Below are 26,665 nucleotides of genomic sequence, written 5' to 3' on the forward strand. Positions count from 1 at the left end.
GCGAAACTAATTTATATTTTCGGTGTATGTCTTACAATATTATCATATTTACCGAGTTGTAGCGATGCCGTTGTAATTGTTATCTTCCATCAAAAAATATTTCATGCTGTTACCATCAGACGAAGAGGTGGAATGTTATTTGGGGCGGTTCCCTTGATTGTTATGTTTGTCAGGTACTTGGTAAACAGGACCAATGGAAGGAGGCCATTAAGGAAGAAATAATTTCGGGGGGAAGCGGGGAAAGCATGTGGAACCGTTCTATACGGCTGACAAATTTCAGTGTGTGAAAGTTTGCCTAGGAATAATTTAGCATACAGGTCTGACTAGTTCTTCTTCTTTTTTTGGTGGAGGGGGAGGGGGCACATGAGGCTGATATTATGCAAAAAAGTAGTGTTTTATGTTCCAGTGAGTTCTTTGACGGGTGCAGGAGTGGGAATGTAGTTTTCTGTAGCCTCCAATGGTTGGTGCTAAAACAAGGGCTTTGTACTTCACTTGACACATTATTTTTAAAACTTCTCTACTGTTAATAATATTAGATTAGCAGCTTCTACAGTTATGTATGCCGTTCAGGAACCGCTTGAAGGCATGGAGGAATATACGTTCATAGGCGCATTGGTTAGTGGCCGGTGTCGAAACCGTCAAATCCAGACTTCAGAGTCGTATTTCATAACGCATGTTTCATTGTTTCTGAATGCTCAATACTGCGACCACAGTTGCTGCGAGTATATGGGGAACTGTTACAAGAATAAGACATAAACTGACGGAAAACGTGATGTGGTGCTATACGTAAAGCAAACTAGGGAAGTAGGAGGCAGTTTCGGATAGTACTGCGGAATGAGTCAGAGAACTATATACATCACACCGAAATCAGGTACTCTTCATTTATAGTTACTACCAGAAATTACCATGTTCCTTGAATCTCGCCGGCCGTGATGGCCGAGCGGTTCTAGGCGCTACAGTGTGGAACCGCGTGACAGCTGCGGTCGCAGGTTCGAATCCTGCCTCGGGCATGGATGTGTGTGATGTCCTTAGGTTAGTTAGGTTTAAGTAGTTCTAAGTTCTAGGGGACTGATGACCTCTGATGGTAAGTCCCATAGTTCTCAGAGCCATTTGAACCATTTTTGAACCTTGAATTTCGAGGGAGGCAAGTTCAAAATCGAGGCCAAACTGAATAAATTATTACAAACGTTTATCGTACATAATATGAAAGCGACAAACCTTTTCGGGGTTGTAGGGGTATCTGGTGGAAGGAATGGAAGATAAGGAACCATTTCCAGAAACGTCATCCAAAGACTCAACAGAGGTTGACGCTATAGGGGCCAACGTCTGGTCTGGGCGCCTCCTTTGACAGCGAATGTGAAATTTTTGCGCTGATGTACCGTAAGCAGTGGAGCTGACAGCATTCTTGATGTCAGAAGGCGTCTAACCCGTTCACGCCTTCCATAATATCACTGTGGAGCTTACAAACTCGGCCAGCGTCAGGGTGGACGCTACAGAACGTTTGTATTTTCTAAAGACACAGCACACGTCCCTCAAATTTCGAGTTATTCATCAGTGTTACTAAATGGATAAAATGATCAACTGGGCATTCATTCGAGTTGCAGGTTGCCTGTATAACAAATGGTAACATAAAATTTATTTTCATTATTTCACATACATATTGACACAATTCTAAAATTTAAAATGGTTTACTAGTCTAGTCATTAAGACCTACTATGTTGTGACAAAAGTTCAGCACAATTAACCAAGCATTAAAAGTTGGGAACAGCGTGTGCGCCATGAGACGGCGCAACTCACGGCGCGCAAATTACGCGCACTGTATGCATCCGTTATTTAAGAATGTGAGTGAAACTTCCTGGCAGATTACACTGTGTGCCCGACCGAGACTCGGAATCGGGACCTTTGCCTTTCGCGGGCAAGTGCTCTACCATCTGAGCTACCGAAGCACGACTCTCGCCCGGTACTCACAGCTTTACTTCTGCCAGTATCTCGTCTCCTACTTTCCAAACTTTACAGAAGCTCTCCTGCGAACCTTGCAGAACTAGCACTCCTGAAAGAAAGGATATTGCAGAGACATGGCTTAGCCGCAGCCTGGGGGATGTTTCCAGAATGAGATTTTCACTCTGCAGCGGAGTGTGCGCTGATATGAAACTTCCTGGCAGATTAAAACTGTGTGCCCGACCGAGTTCGAGTCTCGGTCGGGCACACAGTTTTAATCTGCCAGGAAGTTTCATATCAGCGCACACTCCGCTGCAGAGTGAAAATCTCATTCAAGAATGTGAGTACTTATATATATATATAAGACCTCAACTTGTGCTCCCTTGGTAGCTCGGAGAATATCGAGGTGGTATTCCAGTTCCCGCCAGGTGTTTCGTAACATGTATTCTGTCACAGTAACCACAGCAGCTTGTATCCCAGCCTTCAATTCGTCGACGTCAGCAACTGTTGTGGCGAAGACTCTGTCCTTGATTCAGCCGAAAAAATAAAATCAAGGGGCATAATGTTTGGAGAGCGGGGTCGCGAGGGTGTTGGACCGTTCCTTCCAATCCACCGATCCGGAAATGTTTCATCCAGGAAATCACGCACTATCAAAGCCCCACAGTTAGAACAATATCAGCCATGGATAATTTTCCAGCAAGATGGAGCAATCCGCCACTGGGCTTTGATACTGAGTGACTTCCTGGATGAAACATTTTCGGATTGGTCCTACAACCTGGCCACCCCGCTCTCCAGACATTACGCCCCTTGACCTTTTTTGGGGGGGCGCGGAGGAGGGGGGCTATATAAAGGACAGAGTCTTCGTCACGCCAGTTGCTGACGTCGACGAACTGAAGGCTAGGACACAATATGATGTGGGTACTGTGACAGAACACATGTAACGAAATACCTGGCGGGAACTAGAATACCGCCTAGACGTTCTCCGAGCTACCAGGGGAGCACACGTTGAGGTTTACTAACGTAAGTGGTCCTAAAAAAACTAGTAACACTAATCTATGTAACGGCATCAATAGTAAATTATTATGTAAAACGGTTATTCTGTAATAAATTGTTACAATCAGGGCAGGACTCTGTGCTCACCCAGTAAATCGAAAGGATATGGGAAATGGAGATGGTGTGTTTGTCGCAGTACACAAGAAACTTGTCTCTAAACCACACAGAAAAAATTACGCGGACGCCGACTCGCCCACTCATGACTGATTGCACTGGATGTAATGACAATAAATAGACATGACTTCTTTTTGGTTCCCCACGCTATAGAAAGATCTCTCGCAAAACCCAATGGAATTCTGATGATGTTTGAAGGCTGTTAGTCGTTCCAAAGTTAACTACAGACGCTCATGGACGAGACATGAACTGAAATCGAGAACAGAAAAGGAAAAAAAGTTATGTGCTATGTTTCAAATGTTTCTTTCCAAGAGAAAATCTAGGAGTATTGCGCCAATTTAATTCTCGCGTACTGCAAAGATGAGTGACATAAATGTTAGTGTCAATGGTATTGAGAAACATTAGAAATCGCTAAAATTGATCAATGCTCCACGGTCATTGATATTCCTGTCAGATTTTATACCGAATTTGCCGCTGAGTTATCTTCTCTTTTAACTACAATGTACCTTAAATCCATCAAACGAAAACCGTGCCGAGCAGTTGGGTAAAGGCACAGTCAACATTCGTCTACAAGAAGGGTAACAAAGGCGATTCACAAAGCTGTCCTTGACATGCATTTTTTCTAGAATATTATATATTACTCTGAGCTCAAACGTAATGCTATATCTTGAACAGAATGATCTGCTCCATACCAGTCAGCATGGATCCCTAAAACGTCGATCATGTGAAACCCAACTCGATCTATTCTCATGTGATACACTGAAAGCCCTGGATCATGGCACTTAAGCAGAAGTAGTGTTATTCTAATTCCAAAATATCTGCGCTTATTATAAAAGTACTACCGTACGGGGCATCAAGCAATATTTGTGACTGGGCTGAGGATTACTTGATAGGAAGGATGCAGCATGTTACCTTGGCTGGAGAGTCATTGACAGATGAGACAAGTGTTCCACAGGGATGTGTGTAGGAACTCTTGCAGTTCGTATTCTGTATTAATGACGTTGCAGACAATATTAACAGTAAACTAGGAATTTTCGCTGCTGATGGATTGTCTATACTGAAATACCGTTTAAAAAGATTCACAAATATTCAGTCAGATCTTGATAAGATGTCAAAATGGTGGAAAGACAGGCACATTGCTTTAAATGTTCGAAAATGTAAAATTTCGCACATAGAGAACGAAAGAGTGTCCAGTGACTACAATATCAACGAGTCACAGCTGGCATCACCTTTGTGCGAATAGGAAATGGTATTATCACTTCGGCTCAGGCGTAGATTTCCTTATCCTGACACTTAGTCCTCCAACATAAAAGGCACGTCCATCGGGTTGAGATGCGTCAGTCTACAGAAAATGCACCTTCTGTAAACACACACAAACATCCGCAAAGAGACCAGGTTCTCTTCGCTACAATGAGCGGCGCCCGATTCGCCTACAGCCGCTGCTCATATCCCCACTAGGAGGCATGGCGAACATGTCATGTTTCAGCAAGTAGATCATACCATATCCGTCCATCCGAGCAGTATTTTGGCAGCCATCCTGCCACGAAGATATCAGTTTCTGCCGCCATAGTAACCTGGACGTCACACCTCTGCAGCCACAACGAGCCACCGACCATCAGGTGTGAGCCTCAGCCTCTCTGACACAGGCCTCCGTGGACTCTGGGCATCGGACTTGGTATGGGTCAGTGATTATTGACTTAAGTGAGTGTGTTCAAAACTGCCGTCCTTATAGTGGTGTAACTGTACTTAGATCGCAATATTTTAACTCAGCAGTGATTGTAGATTTTGTATATTTGTCCCAAACTCCAAGAGACGGTAACTCAGTGTCAAGCATCAATTTCTCTTTCATCTTTCCACTGATTGTGGTGTACACCACTCACATTTACTGCAAGATTTTGCATCTTTGTCGCAAATTCTAAGAGACCACTGGCCAGCGTCATGCATCGATAAAGATCAGTTAATTGCGTCCAATTTATCTTTCATCTAGCTTCATCTGTGGACTTTGATTATGAATCATTTTTTATATTTGACAAAATGAAGTGTGTTTGATTTTATATCTACATGGAAATCTTATCTTGGGTTTTGAGTCCGTGTAAAGTCACTTCAGCAAATGTCGACGAGCTGTAAAATATAATAAAGACATTATTTCTGGCAGTTCCCAGCATAGACAATACTAATAGGAAATTTTTCCAGAAATGTTATCGTTCATAAGCCAGTGTCCCAATACCCCGTTCTCATTTCAGTAAGGGTGCAGCCTTCACTGACCATGCAAGTTCTTTTGTCGTTGCAAGCAAGTGATGCAGGAAACGCAGGAATTGCTGTTGGAGAAGATGGCCGGCATCACCACATCACTGGAAGTGTCAAACCACTTCTTACAGATCGACGTCATGGTCAAAGGCTTATAGCCAGCGCTGGCACCATTCCCCAGTTTCGAGAAGAATGGTGAAACCTGTGGTAAACTGCCCAGAGCACCTTGAACACCATTTCATCACACATGAAGTTACATGTGATACGCATCAACAGGACCCAGAACACCAAGGTTAAAGCTCATGATATAACGTATGACCAGCTTAAGACAAAAGTAAAGGTTCATTTTGATTTCCAGATACAGGTGGCCGGTGTAACCACAAATTCTTTTGCTGTCACAAAAAGACTACCCAGATGTATCAAAAATGGATAATGCAGTTACAAGGTCATTCTCGGGGCTTCTGATTTCAGTGCACCAATCTTACTTGGATTCTTTGGTGGAAGATATGACCTTGAAGACTAACAGGTCACTGTCAGCATGTTTTCCATTCATTCGAGCATCCGAACGAACTATGAGATTCTCGACGACTCTACAGTCCCGTCTCAGGTGTTTTCCTCCCGTCAACTATGCAGGACCCAGACCCGCCCTCGACAATCGGGTAAAACTTTCCCTCACGCCACAGCCACGCACTCCCCAGAGGTTTCAGGCCACCGTGCTTCCAGAAAGCTGGGCTCCTGTAATAATGCTATTTTCGGAAAGCAAAATGTACATTTTGTGGAAAGTTGGGCCACAGGCCTGATGTTTGCAACTCTCTAACAAAATGAACGTGGACAGCACACGTCTTAGTGACACAGTCTCAGACAGCGAGAGGGACGTTATAGTATCACGTCCGGACATGCTCCATGTTCAGTCTTTGTTGCCCATTTTGACCTGAACACTGACTTTGGACGTGCTCATTAGTACCACTTTGGTCGTATTCTAGACAGACACAGGATCCTTGACAACGATCATCTGTTTACCTACCTACCAGCTGCTAGGGTCGCTGACATTTCGCCTGTTTACCAAACGCTGGAAGAGTTGCAATAATAATGACATAGCAATTATTGGTCAACTTAGTCCTACATCTCAATACAACATCAGCTATTGGGGATAACCTATCGGTAACTAGAATAAAGGGAGCTGCTAACATCCCAGGATTAGATGTTTTCAGGAAATTATGTTTGGCGATGCACAATTCTGCTCATTAGGTTCAGTCTTCGGTACCCACTGCTCATTTGCAAGACCTCCTGGCAGTATATGCGCCCATATTCAATGGTCACACAACCTGTGTTACTAATTATCAGGTGCACATTAAGCTGCTGCCTTTTGGTGGCAACCCAAATTTTCTAAAACAAGGAGTGTACCTTTTACTTAAAGAGAAAAGCTTCTCGTACACCTCGAACAGTTACGGGACGAAGGGTCCCTCATGCTGGTTACTAATATTTTATGGGCTACCCGAATGTTTTGGTTTAGAAAACAAACACACCCGTAAGGTTTTGCGGGGATTTCAAGTCGACCATGAACGCCCAAGTAACAGTAGACACATACCCTTTTCAACTATGGAAGATATCATGTCCAAACTATCAGGCTGTATCATTTTCACAAAGATCGACCTCTGGGAGGAATACCTACAGTTACCGTTGAACACAAATTCTAGATACATTCTGGTGATTAACGCGCTGTTTGGTATGTGTTAGTACAATTGCCTTGTCTTTTGGATATCCAGTGCGCCAGCTATCTAGCAACGTTACCGCAGACGACTGATCCCTGTAACTGCAAACTACTAGTATTCCATTATCGTGACTCCAGATACCTCTTCGCAAATCTGGAAACCCTCTTCTAGGTCATGGAGAACAAAAGTCTGAAATGCAACAGCGAAAAGTGCGTCGAATATTTAAGCCATATATTTAGCACTTCAAGCATTCGTTCAACACAACATGTGCAAGACAATTTAATTACTGCCACAAGTTCAACCCGCACGTCACAGCTATCACGGAACCGCTGCACGACCTACAGTGAAAGAAAGCCAAGTGGACTCATTCCAGCAGTCGCCTAATCGTTTTTCGAGACCTTAAGGAGTTTATTCTCCAGCCTACTTGTCTGATAGCATATGACGCAGACAAATTGCTTATTTTTGCAGCAGACATGTCGGATTATGATATCGGTGCGATCTCTCCATAAAGTATATGGAGTACAGCGCCCTATTGCTTTCACCTCCAAAGTCCTAACACCAGCGCAGCGTAATTGTAGCCAGATTAAAGAAGAGGCTGTTTCTTTTTACATAAAAGATATTCATGATTATGTTTCGGCCAGTAGTTCGTTCCACTCATCGGTCATAAACCATGGCTGTCCCTGTTCAACACTAACGCAGGGATACCTCAATAGAGAGCAACATGCATCCAGCTTTGGATCATGTTTTTACCTACTTATACTCATGACATTCAGTATTGCTCCGAAAAAGGACGCCAAGCCGAATTTCTAGACTACTAGCAGGATAGAACAAGGGCATCGACAACGCACCTGAATTACATTTCCACACAGACACCGATGCCGCAGTGGTTCTCACACAGTTACTTATCCATGCCGATAGCGAAGCTGCTTCCAGAGTACACCGTCCTACATGAGGTGATATGATATGTTCAAAATAGGCTACCTACACATAGAAAACTCCGTAGAAATCAAGATGTGGTTGCTTATTGGGCGGCTACCACCAATTTTATACCCGTTTTCCCCGCGCACTGTTCGAGATTGGAATAATAGATAATTACTGCAAAGGTGGCTCGATGAACCCTCTGACAGACACTTAAGGGTGATTTACGGAGGGTCCGTGTAGATGTAGATGTTCATAGAATTCTCCTCCGGGAAGGTGAAAATGGGAAGACAAGAGTGATTATTCGTAAAGTTCTCTAGCAACTCATCTTATACATATTCCATCAGGGGCACTGGAGGGTAGTGCTGACTGAGCATATGGACAACAAAACATTTTTTTGGAGAAGTATAGACAAAAACATTGAACATGCACTGACAAATCGTCGCCAGCGGCATCAAGTAGCTCTCTCAGGGAAATTTTCTGCTTGGCTTCAAGCAACACAACCATGATCCAGGGTCCACGCAGGTTTGGGGATCGACTCATGGTGATGTGATGGATCATGTTAGTGGATGCTCGCGATAAGGTCCCTCTATTTCTGACATGCACTCTGCGACAACGGCCAGAAATGTCCCAAAATTGGCTGGAATCCAAAACTCTCTACTGTATCCACATCCACATAATGATCAACTTCACGATGATTAGCGGGCAACGATTTGTAGACGGTAAGTGTCAGTGGGTCCTCTTGTGGATCACTTCTCCTGGAAAGGGCCACGGTAGAAGTTACAGTGCCAGATTAGTAGTGGATTTACAAGCTCGTTAATCAGTTTTTTACTCACAGAAACCTAGATGCACCATCCAGCGATTACACCAGACTTCCATAGCTGCCACATTCTGGTTACAGTGGAGGGAGGGGGGGGGGTGGATGATGCTGTATCCTCGAAACTCTTGGTCCACCAAAGTAACAGGAACGTCCACCAGACTGCAGAATGGCTGCCCTACTTGCAACGCGGCTTCTCGAATCACATACGAACAAACATCTGCAGATGACAACAACGACAGATTGTTTGCGTGGGCAGCTCCACCAGCCCCGTTGCGTCGAACTCCGCCCAGTAGGCCGACAGGCAGTGCTTGTATCGCCACTAGAAGGCATGACAAACACAGCACTACTTCCTTCTGCCGTGTCACCTGGTAGCAAATTGGTCTTACCACATCCATTCGTGCGGGCTGTATTTAGGCAGCCTTACCGCCGGGAGTTTTCAGTTTTTGCGGCCATACCAACCTGGTCTCAGCAACCAAACCGAGTCACTAGCTGCGAGCTATGGGCCTCAGCGACCGAGGCTTCCTAGGATTCTGAACATCAGGACTTGGTATTACCCAATGATTATTGACTTAGGTGATTTTGTTGAAGGACAACCGTTCTCATAGTGGCCCCTCTGGGCTTACACTTTCACTATTTTAACTATACATTGATTGTGGTCTTCGTCAGACACATTTACTTCAGTGTTAAGCAAAGTGTTTTTGGTTTTATATTTACCTGGCAATCTTGTTGTCTTGCGTTGTGAGGCCACATATTTTCACTAGACAGGGAAAGCAGCTGGCAGACTTCGGTTCATTGATCGAACACTGGGGAAATGCATTACTTCTACAAAGGATATTGCTTACAAAATATTTGTGTGATTCATCCTAGAAAGTGATTCACCTGTGTGGCACTCGTACCAAATAGGAGCAACAGGCTATAGTAAATGCATACAGAAAAGGTCAGCATGAATAGACACAGGTTGGTAACATCTTTGACATTTCAGTTTGATGTATTCCAATTACGTTGGAAGTATTTAATCATTGGTTACTGTTCCCTTCTCCAGTAATGCTTAGAAAGGAATAAACTCTGAGAAAACGAATCTAAAGTAACCATCAGAAGGCAAATTCAACAGACAAAATCTAAATAATGAAACAATGGAAACTCCAGGTTGGAATATCAACAATGTAAGGAAAAGATATATTGGTACTCAGCACAAAGACGACACTTCAAATTGTTGACAGGCACAGCAAAAAGGCACACATTACCTTTCGTCAGAAAAGGAAACACTCACATTCATTCACACAAACATGCACACATGATCACAATCTCCAGCAGCTCGAACCGGAATGCAACTGGCACATACATCGGAAGCAGCAATCTGGAGGGGGCGGGGGAGGGGAAGGGATAGCAGGATATGGATTAACCTATATTTTTCTACGATTAGACCAGCTGCCATTCCTCACACCAACTAGACATTTTATCTAAGTCATCTTGTATTATCCTAGAGTCACACAAGGACGACACCTTACCGTTCACCACAGTATCATCAACAAGTTGCCGCAGATTGCAGCTGACACTCTCCACCCAATCATTTATGTGTATAGAGAATAACCGCTATCCTATCGCGCTCCCCTGGGACACAGCCTTGTCTCTGATGAACACTGACCGTCGAAAATGGTTCAAATGGCTCTGAGCACTATGGGACTCAACTGCTGAGGTCATTAGTCCCCTAGAACTTAGAACTAGTTAAACCTAACTAACCTAAGGACATCACAAACGTCCATGCCCGAGGCAGGATTCGAACCTGCGACCGTAGCGGTCTTGCGGTTCCAGACTGCAGCGCCTTTAACCGCACGCTCACTTCGGCCGGCTACTGACCGTCGAGCACGACATACTGGGTTCTATTGCTGAAGACGTCTTCGAGCCAGTCACATATCTGGGAACCTATTTTCTATGTTCGGCCCTCTGCTAACACTTTGCTTTGGGTCACTGTGCCAAACACGTTCCCGCAACCTAGAAATGTGGAATCTGTCCGTTGCCCTTCATCCATGGTTCGCAAGGTGTCATATCAGAAAAGGGCAAGATCAGTTTCGCACGAGCGTTGCTTCCTAAATTGGTGTGGTTTGTGAACATATAGTTTTCTGTCTCAAGAAAGTTTATTATATTCGAACTGAGAAAGTCATTAAGAATCCTGCAGGAAACCGATGTTAAGGATATTGATTTGTAATTATGCGAATACGTTACTTTCCCCTTCCAATATACAGGAGTCACCTGCACAGTCGCTTTGCGCTGGGCGACAGATTCGCTGGTAAATACAAGCTTTGTAAGGGGCCAATACCGTACAGTTCCCTCAGTAAAACGCAACTTGGATTCAGTTCTGACCTGGTAACTTATTTCTTTTCAACTCTTTCAGTTGCTTTCTACGCCGGGGATGTCTTTTAGTACGTCCTCTATACGGAAGTCTGTGCAAGTGTCGAAAGACGATATGCTTGTACGATCCTCTTTCGTGGATGATTTCTTAAACGCGAAATTTAAAATTTTAGCTTACTTTTTGCTTTCTTGTATTGCCACACCAGCCTGGTCAACGATAGATTTGGCGATTTTATGTAGGACCAGATTTTTTTCGGATGCTCTACAAGATTGTTAGCTAGTGTATATTGTTGGGAACAGTTGTATGTTTCGTGCAGCGATCTTCCCACAGATGCACGAATTTCTATTGACGTTTGTTTGTCGCCATTTGTGCATTCTTTTTTGAACCGATAATGCAATGGTCACTGCTTCCTCAGTATGTTCAGAATTTTGTTATTAAACCATCCTTAACCCCCTTATTCGGCACGTACTTCTCCACAGCGCGTTTTACATTCAGTTTAAACTTTGCCCACACTCTCTCTACATCCATTGGAACTAAATGATGTCCACACACTGTCTAAGAGGGATGCAAACAGATGCTTATCTGCTTCGTTTAACAAAATAGTCTCCCAAGCTTCTTGAAGGATTTGTTAGTGGATAGTGGATAACAGTACAAATCCTTATAAGAAGTGTTCCATATACCTTTGTTGTAGGGGAGAGCTTTTTATCCTGGAACAATTTTCAGATTTCCTGCTCTAACCAACAGTATAATAAACGTTTAATATATTTTCATATTCCATTCTCAGCATTTGCTTTACGTGTGCTGCAGTCCACCTTTTTCTGAAATTTCAAAAATTACCGCGGAAAAATAAAGTTTTTTCCAAATGTGAAAACTGTTCCACGGTACAACATGGTCATGTACCGATGAACAAATAGTCTGTTCAAATTTAAAATTGTTGGGATCTAGAAATTTTTGCCTCTATCGTATTTGATAGTCCGTGTGTTACATTAATGATGTGGTACACACCAGTAATCAGTAAGACAAATCAAATTAAGAAGAAATATTCTCAAAACCAGTCACATGTTAAAACATTTTGAAATAAAAGTTACGGGCCAATAAATAGGTCCTCCACTTAGAAGAAGGGAAAATTGTGAAGAAACTCAGTTCGCTTGCAAATATCAAATATTTCATGTACAAGACCTTCTTCTGTTGAAAATGACGGCTGACCGGCGAAGTATGGCTTAACTGCCCATATGCTATGTAAATAATTCTAAAAATCACAGTACTTCAAAAGAAAAACACCTACTGTGTTCTATATATTAAGCTTTTCCATTTGTCTTGTGCACCCAGACTCCTGCAATGCTGCTGAAATATTAAATAATTTTTTCGTTTGTACAAAGAATCTTATAATATTTCAGGACACCCACAGAAGATGCATTCTAATCGAGGTGAAACGTATCTAGGTGAGCATGATAATTAAAGAAAACTTAATGTACAGCACGCAAAAGGCGTTTTTCTTTTGAACTACTGTAATTTCTATACAGCAGCTGCTATGATGGCCAGCACAAGGAATTTGTTAAACTTAAAAATGTGTAGCATTTTATTCGCTATTCTGTAACTGGAGAATTAACAATGTGTTTATTCCAAATAACTTTACTGTATTACACAGCACTTACATATGTAAAACGTAAAATATTTACAAATTTTGCACGAAACACAGCCTTATGTCTAGCACAATTGAAACTGTAAAATTGGTGGAAACTATCTATGGCGGTCTCTAGAGAGGGTTCTTAAAATGAGTCTAAGCACACTATCCTACAGGCAGAACATCCTCTCCTAGTGTAACCTTAGATTGTTATGATCAGCAAGCGACATCTGGAAATCGAAAGTAACTCCAAAGGTAGGGTTCAACGTGTAGCTGAAATTGAAACGTCTCTGTGGAGTCGTTTCATAGACGCTTGTCTCACTGGATTCTGTGCATCTCATTCTGTCCACCGCCTGAATGCGGTTTAATTTATTAACTCTCCCAGCAAGACTGAGCTATCAAACTAAGGCTTATTAATTGATATTATGTTTGATTTTTTTGGGTTCCATAGGAAACCATGATCTGTATTTATTACGTCTTTCTCTTCACCCTACCCTATGTGTGCGTGAATGTGACTGAATGAGTGTTTTTACGAGTGGTTTCGGGTTTCATTTGTGGGGGACGCTAAGTTGGTTTAGTCTGCTAGGAGCAGGTGATGTTTGCTTCTCGTTTGGAGGGTAGCACAGGATGACCAACTTAGGATCCCAGTACCTGGACAGAAAGGTTTACCCCTTTTAGTCTGAGGTTGTTTTGTCTGTCACGTTGGCGGCGGAAGCCTACCCCTCTGGTAACTTCTGTTGCACCGGTAGTTAGGCGAAGCTCAGTGGAGCAAGGACACACTGCGGCTGGCGGTTGGTGAGTACAGTTCGTAGCTCCTAGAGAGGGTTTCTACTGATAGGAAGTAGGTCGAATTAGAACTTTCCTACGTTAAATTCATGGCATATTTAAGTACTTCAGCTTAACTGAAGTGTGTGTAGTTATATATTTTCGGAATGTGATATAATTATTTTGTTAAAAATCGGGGATGATGGTGGTTGAAATTAAAAGTGTTGAAGTTGCTTTGTTAGTTTCGGACAGTCGTGGGTTTGTAGATGGAAGGAGTGAATTACTGTGTTCCACTTCCATTTTTGTGTTTTTCCTTTTTAATTGCGCGATTCTACAGTTTTTTTGCGAATTATTTAGTTAAACTGTTTTCTTCAGGCACCAGTCACGTGTATTCATAGGATGTGCATCAAATTCAGTAATGAAATATATGTACTACGTAAAAGGTAAACTCTGCGTCCTTTATCTTTCTCATTGACGCAGTTTTCAAACTAATTCTCTATTTCCTGATTTTTTTAAGTTAATCTGCTTGCTTGTGCTGAACAAAAATGGGAAAAAAATCAAAGTGAACGGTGTACTGTCGCAAATTTAAGAAATTATCACATTTAATTAAGCTCATTGATATACGACATACAACGCTGTTCATGTTGTTAGTTTCTTTAAAAAATGCATTCTTATAATTAAATTCTTAAATTAATTAAACTTATCATTTCCAGTTCGGTATTTTCTTAATTGTTAGGAAGGACTTGGGCTGGTAGCGACCCTGTAATTTTTAAATTTACAATTGTCCTTGTGAGGTGGCTTAACCATAAATTACGCACAAGGGTTACATCTCCATTCTTCTTGGTACGTAACGTATGTCGAGCCTTGGCTAGGATCCGTTTGCAGTTCTAGATACACACTTTACAAAATTACACACCATGATTGACTGGTAAGCGTCCAAACCTTATATCAGGTTAAGGTTGCTCTACCCAAACGTTACAGAAAAATCTAATTACGTAAAATACAGGAGAACAGTGGTACGAGAGAGCGCTTTACCTTGAGGGTAGTGTACCTACGAGCAAATGATGTTTACCGGTCTACATATTTAGGAAATTACTTAGGCGTATACAACAGCCACAGTTCGTTTTTCGTGTACGATCTCCTTCCTTGAAACGGAAGAAGGTCCTCTAACGTCGAGCAAGTGATATTTGGGTAACAGCTGATCCTCTTACAAGTCTTAACAGTTTTATCTGTGTCGAATATGAATATTTGTGCTACTTCCCAATTCTTTCTCTTACAAAATGTATTTCACTTGTAACCGTTTTCTGGTAATACTTATTTTCATGTTTGGAAAAGCCTTACTTTTTGAAGTAATTTTTGTAGTTTCGAAAAAGAAATTGCAGCCCATTAAGAGTAAATGCTGTCATTTAAAAATGGAATAAGAAATATGTTAAACTCCTGTTATAGGGCTGATTAGAGCAAAAAGTCTTAAGATAGGTGTATCTACATCTACATCTACATCTATACTCCGCGAGCCACCTTACGGTGTGTGGCGGAGGGTACTTATTGTACCACTATCTGATCCCCCCTTCCCTGTTCCATTCACGAATTGTGCGTGGAAAGAACGACTGCTTGTAAGTCTCCGTATTTGCTCTAATTTCTCGGATCTTTTCGTTGTGATCATTACGCGAGATATATGTGGGCGGTAGTAATATGTTGCCCATCTCTTCCCGGAATGTGCTCTCTCGTAATTTCGATAATAAACCTCTCCGTATTGCGTAACGCCTTTCTTGAAGTGTCCGCCACTGGAGCTTGTTCAGCGTCTCCGTAACGCTCTCGCGCTGACTAAATGTCCCCATGACGAATCGCGCTGCTTTTCGCTGGATCATGTCTATCTCTTCTATTAATCCAACCTGGTAGGGGTCCCATACTGATGAGCAATACTCAAGAATCGGACGAACAAGCGTTTTGTAAGCTACTTCTTTCGTCGATGAGTCACATTTTCTTAGAATTCTTCCTATGAATCTCAACCTGGCGCCTGCTTTTCCCACTATTTGTTTTATGTGATCATTCCACTTCAGATCGCTCCGGATAGTAACTCCTAAGTATTTTACGGTCGTTACCGCTTCCAATGATTTACCAGCTATGGCATAATCGTACTGGAATGGATTTCTGCCCCTATGTATGCGCATTACCAGGGTACAGCACTCTCCCGTATGTCCTGATAAAGTTTGGGAGTGGGGCAACCATTGATTACTGGAATGTCAAATAATAGCAGATAACGCTTAGAAAACAAAAGGAAGGCATCTAGAAGCGACCAAAAATTTCTGTACAGATACGGCTGCTACAGCCATTCGAGATAGGTGGCCATTGGCCAGATCACCACCACAGCCTGCCTAATCGCAACGTTCTCAGCCAAAAATTAAATTTCGGTCAGATTGACTGTATATTGACCACCCCCGAAATCCCATGGATCTTACTATTATATCTTCACTAAGACGACTCGCGAACATACCTAGCTCTCTTTTTCAAATTACATCACGAATTTAATGTTAGGACTAATAGATTTTAAATGTCCCACGAACTCTTTAAGTTTTACCGTTCCTTATGGCCAGACTACACCATGAAATGAAACAAAACGAAATCGGCTAAGCTTCTGGGACATCTTAATTAAGAAGCCTATCTAAATAAAGATGTCGGAAAACTTAATAAGCCTGGATGGAAATTTTGATTTAAGCATTCCAGGATTGAATTTATTAAGGTCTCGCCGACCACTTCATTCTTCAGAACGGGAAAACGCTGATCCGCTGGACTGACAGTGCAGCCCCCGAAAAGCAAATGAGTATCAAAGGGCGTAGCGGACGCCATGTGTCACAGTCAGATGCTAATACCGGCTGCTAATATCGATGCGACACCAACAATACTTTACAGTATGGCTGGAGTCCAGGCAGCGAGTAAGCATAACAACACGTCTCGCCACACCTGAAAATGACGAGCGAATTGGCATCGAAATGTCGCGCAGAAAATTGGAATAAACTAGTCAACTATGCACCCGAAAACGCACGATTAATGAAGCCCGCCGAGAAAACCTGAGAGGTGACATCTCTTCTTTTAGTCATACGATCCCTGCGTAAGGTATACGGGAGCGGAATTGTCTAACAGTTTCACTCGAATACTGATTCCCTAAATTTACCCAAGAGGGTTTCGCAAGAACTCCGTCGCCCTTCTTCCAAAGATAACCATTTAAATTCCCCCAGCACTTACGTTACACTTTGGAGTCGACTGTGCCGGCCTGTTAATGTAGTAGTAGTACTTCTATGTACTCCTTCGATATCTACTGTGTTGCCTGCTTGATAAGGAATCCAAATGCTAAAACACTGCCCTGAAACTGTCGCAATAGTGTCTTGTAGGCGACTTCCTTTACAGAAACAGTGCGCTTCCAATGAATCTAGGTCTTCCAGTGGCATTTCTTCTTACTGTAGATTTTAAGTATACATCCAATATAATGGCGTGCTTTATCCTTGTTCCCAAATACTTATACGATTGACGTGCTCCGGATGTTCGACACTAATCTTGTAGTTTGATAGTATCGGATGCTTTACATTTGCAGTGAGCGTGTTTTTGCATCTGACAGTGCGATACAACATCTACGTAAAAACTCCAAAAAACATGGTAGGGTATATTTGATATTACTTCCGTTTCTGTTGAATATTCGCCGACCAGTAGTATCTGCTGTGTATATTAGTCAGAAATTCATCGAAAGAATCGTATATCTGTGGAGATCCTCCTATCATATCTCGGCTGTTAGTCAATCACGCGACAAAAGGTAAAAAATCCTTCGGAACTTTGGGACCGCAAAATCTACCAAAATCTGCCAACTACAATATGTGGTGTGTGAATAGAGGAAGGAATGTGCCACGCGAATAGTTTTTGTTGGATCCGCGAATATTCTTCCGAGGAAAACCACGTTATCCTCCAGAATACGATCTGCACTCCTGTAAATACGAACGCAAGTGACATCTGTCTGTAAATCTGTGCATCCGTCCTCTTACCCTTTTTGTAAACAGTAGAGTCCTGCGCTATTTTGCAGTTACGAGGGGCTATTCTCGATAAATGTGAGCCAGGAAACTAGCTAATTCCACAGCGTACTCAATGTAACAAGAATTCCGCACAGGCATCGGTTCCGAGCCGGCTGACGTGTGACGTATTGGTGGCGCATATCTTACAGTGGGCTCCGTTACGAACTGATTCTCGTCCGAGAGCAAAATAACAACACTGACCTGTCTCACAAACGGAATGAACGTGCATTATCAAAATAAAATATGCGCGAAGTTCTGCGCATTTTTACATCCAATGAAATCGGTGGTAACAATAATTTATAGGAATCTTCGCGCTTTCGTGTCTGGATTGCATGTATTTACCAGTTACTGGACGAGCTGTATTACAGTCACTGTCAAAAGTATGCTCTGCTCACCATTTGGTGGAGTCGAAAATGCTTACAGCCCCCCTCCCCCCCCCCCCCACTAACCACTTGATTTGATTGCAAGCTTCTTCTAAATCTCTTAAACTCTGGCTATAATTCGGGATCACGATGTCATCCATCCCAATTGGCTTCCAATACTTCTTTTTCATCAGATTTCCTCCCCCTTGTTGAGGCCTTAGATGTTTTCTTTCCACCTATCCGCTCCACCCTCAGCATTTAACAGTGGAATTGCTCTTGCGGTCTTAATTTTGACTCTTTTGCTTTTAATTTGACTGACAGTAGTGTTGACTTTTCTGTATGCTGAATCTGTCCTTTCGATGACCCATTTCCTGTTCTTAATATTTTTCTGGTAGTCATTTCGACTTAGATCTCCTGCACTTCCTCCTTATTTCATTTCTAAGTGACATGTATGGTTGTATTTCCATATTTTCCTGAGCATTTTTGTACTACCTTCTTTCGTCAAACAATTGAAGTATTTTTTATAATAGCCAAGGTTTCTTCGCAGTTACTTTCCGTTCACGTATGTGTCTGTCCCACATGTGTGAGTGTCCTAACCAAAAATATTCATTCCTCTTCAACTGAACTGCCTACTGTGGTGTTCATAATCACAGCATCTACAGTAGTAAATAATTTCAAATGTACGTGATTCTTCCTAAGTACTTCAGTGTCGCCCTTGTTTCCCCGGTAATTCTATTTTACTTCATCCTACGCTTCATCAGTACCAACCTGCAATCTGTGTAAACAGCTGCTCCTAGTTACGCCTTACAATTTATTATATGATTACGGGATCTAACAATGACGTAACGCTCTTGATATCTTCTTGTGTTTCCTGGTCTTTTCGAAGTATAACTCCTCCTGTTCTGATTTTTGAATAATGTGTTCGATTTTACCAGTTGAAGTTTACTTCAGAACTCTATTATTTATCGTTTCTCATTCCTACTACTGAACCCGTACCCTCCACAGACCTACTACCACGTTCCGATGACCCACATCCGTATACATACTGAACTGCACATTTAATATTCTCTCATTCTTTCTTCATCTGTTCCTCTCCTGCCTGTGACGCCAGCATGTATACTTGAACTGGTGTCGTTGGCGTTGGTCTGCTGTCCATTCTGATGAGAAAAATCCTATCACTGAATTGCTCAAACACGCTCTGTCCTAGTTTCCTATTCATAACGAATCCTACTCCAGTTATACCATTCTCTGGTGCTGCAGATATTAGCCTATATTCGTCAGAACAGAAATCCTTATCTTCTTCCAGGTCAATTCGATGACCCACCACATATATAGATTGAGACTTTGCCTCTCCCTTTTTAGATTTCCTAACTTTCCTACAGCTTAGAATGTTGTTCTTTCGTAGTTTGGGAAATCAATGTAGACACTATAGTGCTTACAAGCGGTAAATGATCATTCAAGGCAGCTAATTTGATGTCAAAATGAAGCTCCTATAACAGATTCCAAGAGAGAAATGCTCGGATGTTAAGGTATAGTTGCATTGGTCTCCACGATATGTATGTAAAAGCGCGGTATAGGAAATAATACAATGAAGGAATTGAGGGGCGTGGATGCGCTCTTTCATAAAACGTTATTGAGAAAGCAATGGGTAGGCTTCTGCTCCGAATGAAACGAAGTTACGTGACAGTGCGATACAACATCTACGCAAAAATTCCAAAAAACATACTAACAAGTCCATCAAAGCAACTTCTTCCCTCCACTTCTCGTGTACATTACGAAGTCAAATAAACTTTTCGACTGCATCTGCGAAAGCTTTTCACGATCGTAATCGTAAAGGTCTAATACGTTTCACGCAATTTGACTTGTTTGTTGGTACTACATCCATCAAGTACATCATATTTACGTTTATAGCTGGTGTTATACCCTTTAGTTCTGTGGAAGGCTCGAGAATGATACTGTGCTGAGTGTTCAAATACTGCTTCTAATTTTAACGGACGCCTACTTCAAGGTGTCATCTTGTCATTTGTCGCAGTTCATTATCGGTTGCACTTCCAAAAGCACTATTACCAACACACACTTCACTAACCAACGCAATGAAAGCGAATTCCCCTGCGGAAACTGGGGTATGCAAGGTTGCGGCGTTTGAGGTGTATAATGTTACATTTTCGTTGGTCTTTTTCTCATAGAGATCTGCAGCTCTCCCCCCGGAGATCCGATCGGAGAACTAAGCGGAATGTTTTTCCCACGCGGAGACGTGCAGTTTCACTGAAAACCAAACACAGTCCGCAGAAATTGTAACTACACTTACTGATGCATTTAACGTGGCAAGATTAGGGTCATCAGATCCTCTCTTAAATGTGAGCTGGCCTTCTCCATTTAAGGGGTGATCAAAAAGTTCTCGTTCGAAGGCCGTACAGCCCATAAACGATATACCTATCAGGGAAAATCGCTATGAGCGTTCACGCAATCATCCACTGATGCACTAAGTTGATAAAACACCGTGTCCTGCTGCGTTAAGAAGTCCGTAACTGCCTGCTGAAAATTCTCGACATTACGGATATGGCGATCTGTGTTGTTATGTAGCTGCAGCAGCCCTTGGCTCACCACTCCACATCGGTGGTTTTCGAACGACATGCTTCCCCATATATGTTCCTCATTCTCCAGTGGATGTCTTCAGGTGTTTGTCCTTCGGCAGCGAAGAAAAGAGTAACAGCACGTTGGTCCTGTTTGGGAGCATTTGATAATAACGTCGCGATCGCCGTATTCACGACACGCACGTCAGAAAGACACGAACGCGTCACTAAGCCCTTGTCTACCTGTCTGTGTTTATATAACCGCACTGAAAATCACACGAAGTTGCGTATACTCGGCAGCAACGCCCTCAAACGGCAACGCATTAACCGATTTCAACATTTAGCAATTACTAGGACATAAATAGCGAAGAAGAAATACAGATCATATTTTTTCATGAGAGGTAGAACACAAAGAAGTTACAAGTGGGTCAATTACAAGCGAGTCAGTTTGAATTATGAACCCTACTAGCAATGGACGTGAGAGAGTGGATGGAAGAGGGGGAGTGGGAGAAGCGCGATTAACCACAAGTAATTAATAAAGAAGAAAAGGAAGTTGCGGGATTGTTTGCGAAATGAAGAGAGAGAAAGAGAGAGAGAGAGAGAGAGAGAGAGAGAGAAGCGTAATTGGGAGAAGATGGGAGCATTTTCTTCACTGTTTGCCAGAACAAGGCTGGTCATACACGTTAATTTTTGTGGAAAAACTGTTAGACTGACAGATGAAAGTTTGTTTTACGGATGAGCACATCTAGAATACTAGGTAAATGAGACTTCCTGTTTCTATAATGCTGAGTTGACAGGTAATTAACCTCTCATGCGAAGTACTGGTTAGCATGAGCACTGAGGAACCTATGCTGTACAGCTACGGTGTGATAGTCACGCAACAACTCTCAGTCATCCTAATTGGGCGTATGAAGCACTGGCATTGTCAAGTAGACAAATGTTGCTGATGTAACGCAGACAAGCATTCGTGATTAATTGCAACAGTCGAGAGTTTTCACTAGTCGTGCCGTGCTGGATTTCACGCCCCTTTCCCCTACAAACACAGCTTGCTATCACCCAGGCTTTTAATGTTCCAAGTTGCCTATAATTTTAACCATAATAAGAATTAAATGTGTGAAAACGTAAAAACTTCAGTAATTAGATTAACTATAAGGGGCTATCGCAAAGTTTCCGTCCGAGGGTGTTACTGCCGTGTATATGCTATGTAGTGCGACGCCAATGTACATTACTGGCCATTAAAATTGCTACACCACGAAGATGACGTGCTACAGACGCGAATTTTAACCGACAGGTAGAAGATGCTGTGATATGCGAATGATTAGCTTTTCAGAGCATTCACACACGGTTGGCGCCGGTGGCAACACCTACAAAGTGCTGACATGAGGAACGTTTCCAACCGATTTCTCATAAACAAACAGCAGTTGACCGGCGTTGCCTGTTGAAACGTTGTTGTGATGCCTCGTGTATGGAGGAGAAATGCGTACCATCACGCTTCCGACTTCGGTAAAGGCCCGATTGCAGCCTATCGCGATTGCGGTTTATTGTATCGCGACATTGCTGCTCGCGTTGGTCGAGATCCAATGGCTGTTAGTAAAATATGGAATCGGTGGGTTCAGGAGGGTAATACGAAACACCGTGCTGGATCCCAACGGCCTCGTATTACTTGCAGTCGACATGACACGCATCTTATCCGCATGACTGTAACGGATCGTGCAGCCACGTCTCGATCCCAGAGTCAACAGATGGGGACGTTTGCAAGACAACAACCATCCGCACGAACAGTTCGACGACGTTTGCCGCAGCATGTACTATCAGCTCGGAGACCATGGCTGCGGTTACAGTTGACGCTGCATCACAGACAGGAGCGCCTGCGATGGTGTACTAAACGACGAACATGGGTGCACGAATGGCAAAACGTAATTTTTTCGGATGAATCCCGGTTCTGTTTACAGCATCATAATGGTCGCATCCGTGTTTGGCGACATCGCGGTGAACGCACACTGGAAGCGTGTATTCGTCATCGCAATACTGGCCTATCACCCGACGTGATGGTATGGGGTGCCATTGGTTACACGTCTCGGTCACCTCTTTTTCGCATTGACGGCATTTTGAACAGTGGACGTTACGTTTCAGATGTGTTACGACCCGTGGCTCTACCCTTCATTCGATCCCTGCGAAACCCTACATTTCACTAGGATAATGCACGACCGCATGTTGCAGGTCCTGTACGGACCTTTCTGGATACAGAAAATGTTCGACTGCTGCCCTGGCCAGCACATTCTCCAGATCTCTCACCGATTGAAAACGTCTGGTCAATGGTGGACGAGCAACTGGCTCGTCACAATACGCCAGTCACTACTCGTCATGAACTGTGCTATCGTATTGAAGCTGCATGGGCAGCTGTACACGCCATCCAAACTCTGTTTGACTCAATGCCCAGGCGCATCAAGGCCGTTATTACGGCCGGAGGTGGTTGTTGTGGTACTGATTTCTCAGGATGTATGCACCCAATTTGCCTGAAAATGCAATCACATGTCAGTTCTAGTACAATATATTTGTCCAAGGAATACCCGTTTATCATCTGCTTTTCTTCTTGGTGTAGCAGTTTTAATGGCCAGAAGTGTAGATATATGGGAACCAATATGCAGTCAAGAGACTGAAGTGGCATTCGTGTCTTCCGGACGTGCGTGCAGTAGATGTGGAACTGCTGTAGATGTGAAACCGTGAAATGTGGCGATGTTATTACCTAATACATCCAAACACGACCTAGTAATTCTTTTCTTGGCTACCGAAGAACACACGCTGGTAGACATCCTTCGGAGAACGAAGAATGTGTATGGAGTAGCATATATGTCGAAATCTACCGTTAAGGAGTGATGTTCCAAGTACCGTGCCGATAATGTTCGACACAAGGCCCCGATTCAAGTGGGAGACACTCGAGTACCCGTTCTAAAGTCCTGATCTCTGCCTTTGTGATTATTAAGCTTTCGGCCCCTAAAAAAGTGCCTTGATGGGTCGACGATTCCTCTCTGGTTAGGATGTGCATAAGGTAAATGCGGACTTCTTCACACAGTTGGACGCGGACATTGTTCTACCAAACGGGTATCTTCAACCTGGTGCATAGATGGGATGACTGCCTGAACACTCACGACCATTTTGCCTCGCTGCCATACCGATTCTGAACTGTGCGGCCTTCGAAGGGCAACTTTTTGATCGCCTCTTGTACAATAAAACGTAATAAAATGTTGTAATTAGTAAATTTCATTTGCTTATGTCATTTCTAGATGCGATGGGCTATCGTAACGACCACAAAATATCCTACGAAATACAGCACCTGCATGCCACGCACAGTCTCCAATTATATGTGTGTGAAATCTTTTGGGACTTAACTGCTAAGGTCATCACTCCCTAAGCTTTCACATTACTTAATCTAAATTATCCTAGGGACAAACACACACACCCATGCCCGAGGGAGGACTCGAACCTCCCCAGTTATGACTATGGCATAATTTATACAATGGAGACTCGTAGTATGCCTTCACCACTGTCGCTATTTAACTTAATTTTACGAATGTAAACACCAGTCTTGAAACTTGGGCCATGCAAGCGTGTAAATGGGGGGTTCAGTCTTTTTGCTATTGTCGTATGGCTGGAGGGAATATTTACTTGTGTCTTGCCTTACTCACATGGGAAGACCACGGTAGTTGTCAAGGGGAATAGAATAAAACTGTTACTATTGTGTATACTGACTGGAAAGAAATTTTTTTTGTTAATTTTTAGCTGCTATGCTGCAACTGCATTGAGAGAAGAGTGGAAAATTGGTAGGTTGGAGTTTCCGTTCTCTACTAAAGCCATCAATTTACTTATCACTCTCCAAACAGCGCAGTGGTCACAATACCTCAGATGGGTTTGTACTTGCTGTTAGAGTCTAACTTCGAGTATAGTTCATCAAGAAGCTCTTTCCAGCATAGTGCACGGGCATTTTGCAACCTGCCGACGTTTTCTTGTTCCGTGCGTAGAAAACCTTTGTCAAAGTTGTCACAGATACAACCAGGATATCTTCTGACAGTGACATTAATATATGGTTTAGAGACCACTTCTTAAGCCATTAATCGTTCGTGTATTTCCAGTTCTCGGCGGCGTGGTTCTCCAAATTAATCAAATTAATATTTTTTCATTGCGGCTACACCAAACACTTTTCTGGTGTGTTCCAAACACTCTCGAATTATTTCCATGAGATCTGTGAGCAACTTACTTTCATCAAATATGCACATTTCGAGAACTGTGTATGCACTGACCATGCTGTTACATTTGACTTGCATATTTTTTGCCTCCGATAGTGTAGTCAAGTCTGATATAGAGTGTGTTATTCATATTATTGACTGTCTGAATCAGATAATCCATTTGTGTAATAAGTATTTCATACTTTGAGTATTTTCATTATATTTTTGACGATTGATGTCCCTGTTCTAATACCCCACAGCAGCTATATATTTTTACCGTGTATGTATATTGTATTAATCTATTAACAGCGCTATGTATGAATATAATTTACGCGACAACATTTCGTGACTTTCACTTGTCGCCTTACTGTGGTCTTCCAGTTCAAACCGTATCACATTTCTTGTCGACAGAGAATAAATAAGATCAGCATGTCAACTAACAACTTTTCCTCGATGCAATTTTTTCTGCAGTTACAGTCCCATCCACATGGGAAAGCCCACATGCAAAGCTACTGAAACGTACTCTGTTTTAAACATAACTTGCAAATTTCTACACCTCTCCGCCAGTTTCAGAGGTCTCAGTTGCCATGCTACTTTGCTCACTAAAATTTTCCAAAAACTTGGTAATAGATGTACATAAAATAAAGGCTTTAAGAAAAACGTTTTTTAGTGGGAGACCTAGCCTCCATGATCCTCACCAGCCTCTACCTTTGATCTGAACCCGAGTAATAGGAGAAAAATGGCCCTTGATTCCGAAATATTCGGAAAATGTCCCTGGCAACCTGTGAAATTTTTCTGACAGAGTTTCAAATGTGTGTGAATTCCTAAGGGACTAAACTGCTGAGGTCATCGGTCCCTAGTCTTATACAGTACCTAAACTAACTTATGCTAAGAACAGCACACACTCCCATGCACGAGTGAGGACTCGAACCTCCGGCAGGAGGTGCAGCGCAATCCGTGACATGGCGTCTCAAACCGCGCGGCCACTCTGCGCGTCGATGGAGTTGTGACCACCCTGAAGATGATGCACGAACTGACCTCTCGTTTATGGTTCAAATGGCTCTGAGCACTATGGGACTTAACATCTATGGTCATCAGTCCCCTAGAACTTAGAACTGCTTAAACCTAACCAACCTAAGGACATCACACAACACCTCTCGTTTATGTCCCTTAAATATTCGATGGGATTCATGTCGGGTGATCTGGGTGGCCAAATCACATCGCACTAATTGACCAGAATTTTCTTCAAACCAATCGAAAACAATTGTGGCGCGGTGATATGACATTGTTGTTTGGGAACATTAAGTCCATGAATGGCTGTAAGTGGTCTCCAAGTAGTCGAACACAGCTATATCCAGTGACTGATCAGTTCAGTTGGACCAGAAGACGCAATCCATTTCAGTCCGGAACCACGCTGCTGCAACGGCCACAGGTTCAAATCCTGCCTCGGGCATGGGTGCGTGTGATGTCCTTAGGTTGGTTAGGTTTAAGTAGTTCTAAGTCTAGCTGGCTGATGAAAAATGGTTCAAATGGCTCTGAGTACTATGGCACTTAACATCTGAGGTCATCAGTCCCCTAGAACTTAGAACAACTTAAAGCTAACTAACCTAATGAAGTCACACACAACCATGCCCGAGGCAGGATTCGAACCTGCGACCGTAGCGGTCGCGCGGTTCCAAACTGAAGCGCCTAGGACCGCTGGGCCACATCGGCCGGCGTGACTGATGATCTCAAATGTTAATTCCCAAAGTGCTTAGACCCATTTGAACGCAGTCCATTCTATGGAAACACAGTCAACATCACTATGGAGCCACCAGCGGCTTGTACGGTGTCTTGTTAGCAACCTGAGTCCATGGCTTCGTGGATTCTACGTTACACTCGAACCCTACCATCAGCTCTTACCGACTG

The sequence above is a fragment of the Schistocerca americana genome, chromosome 4 (assembly GCF_021461395.2).
Source record: "Schistocerca americana isolate TAMUIC-IGC-003095 chromosome 4, iqSchAmer2.1, whole genome shotgun sequence".
NCBI lineage: Eukaryota > Metazoa > Arthropoda > Insecta > Orthoptera > Acrididae > Schistocerca > Schistocerca americana.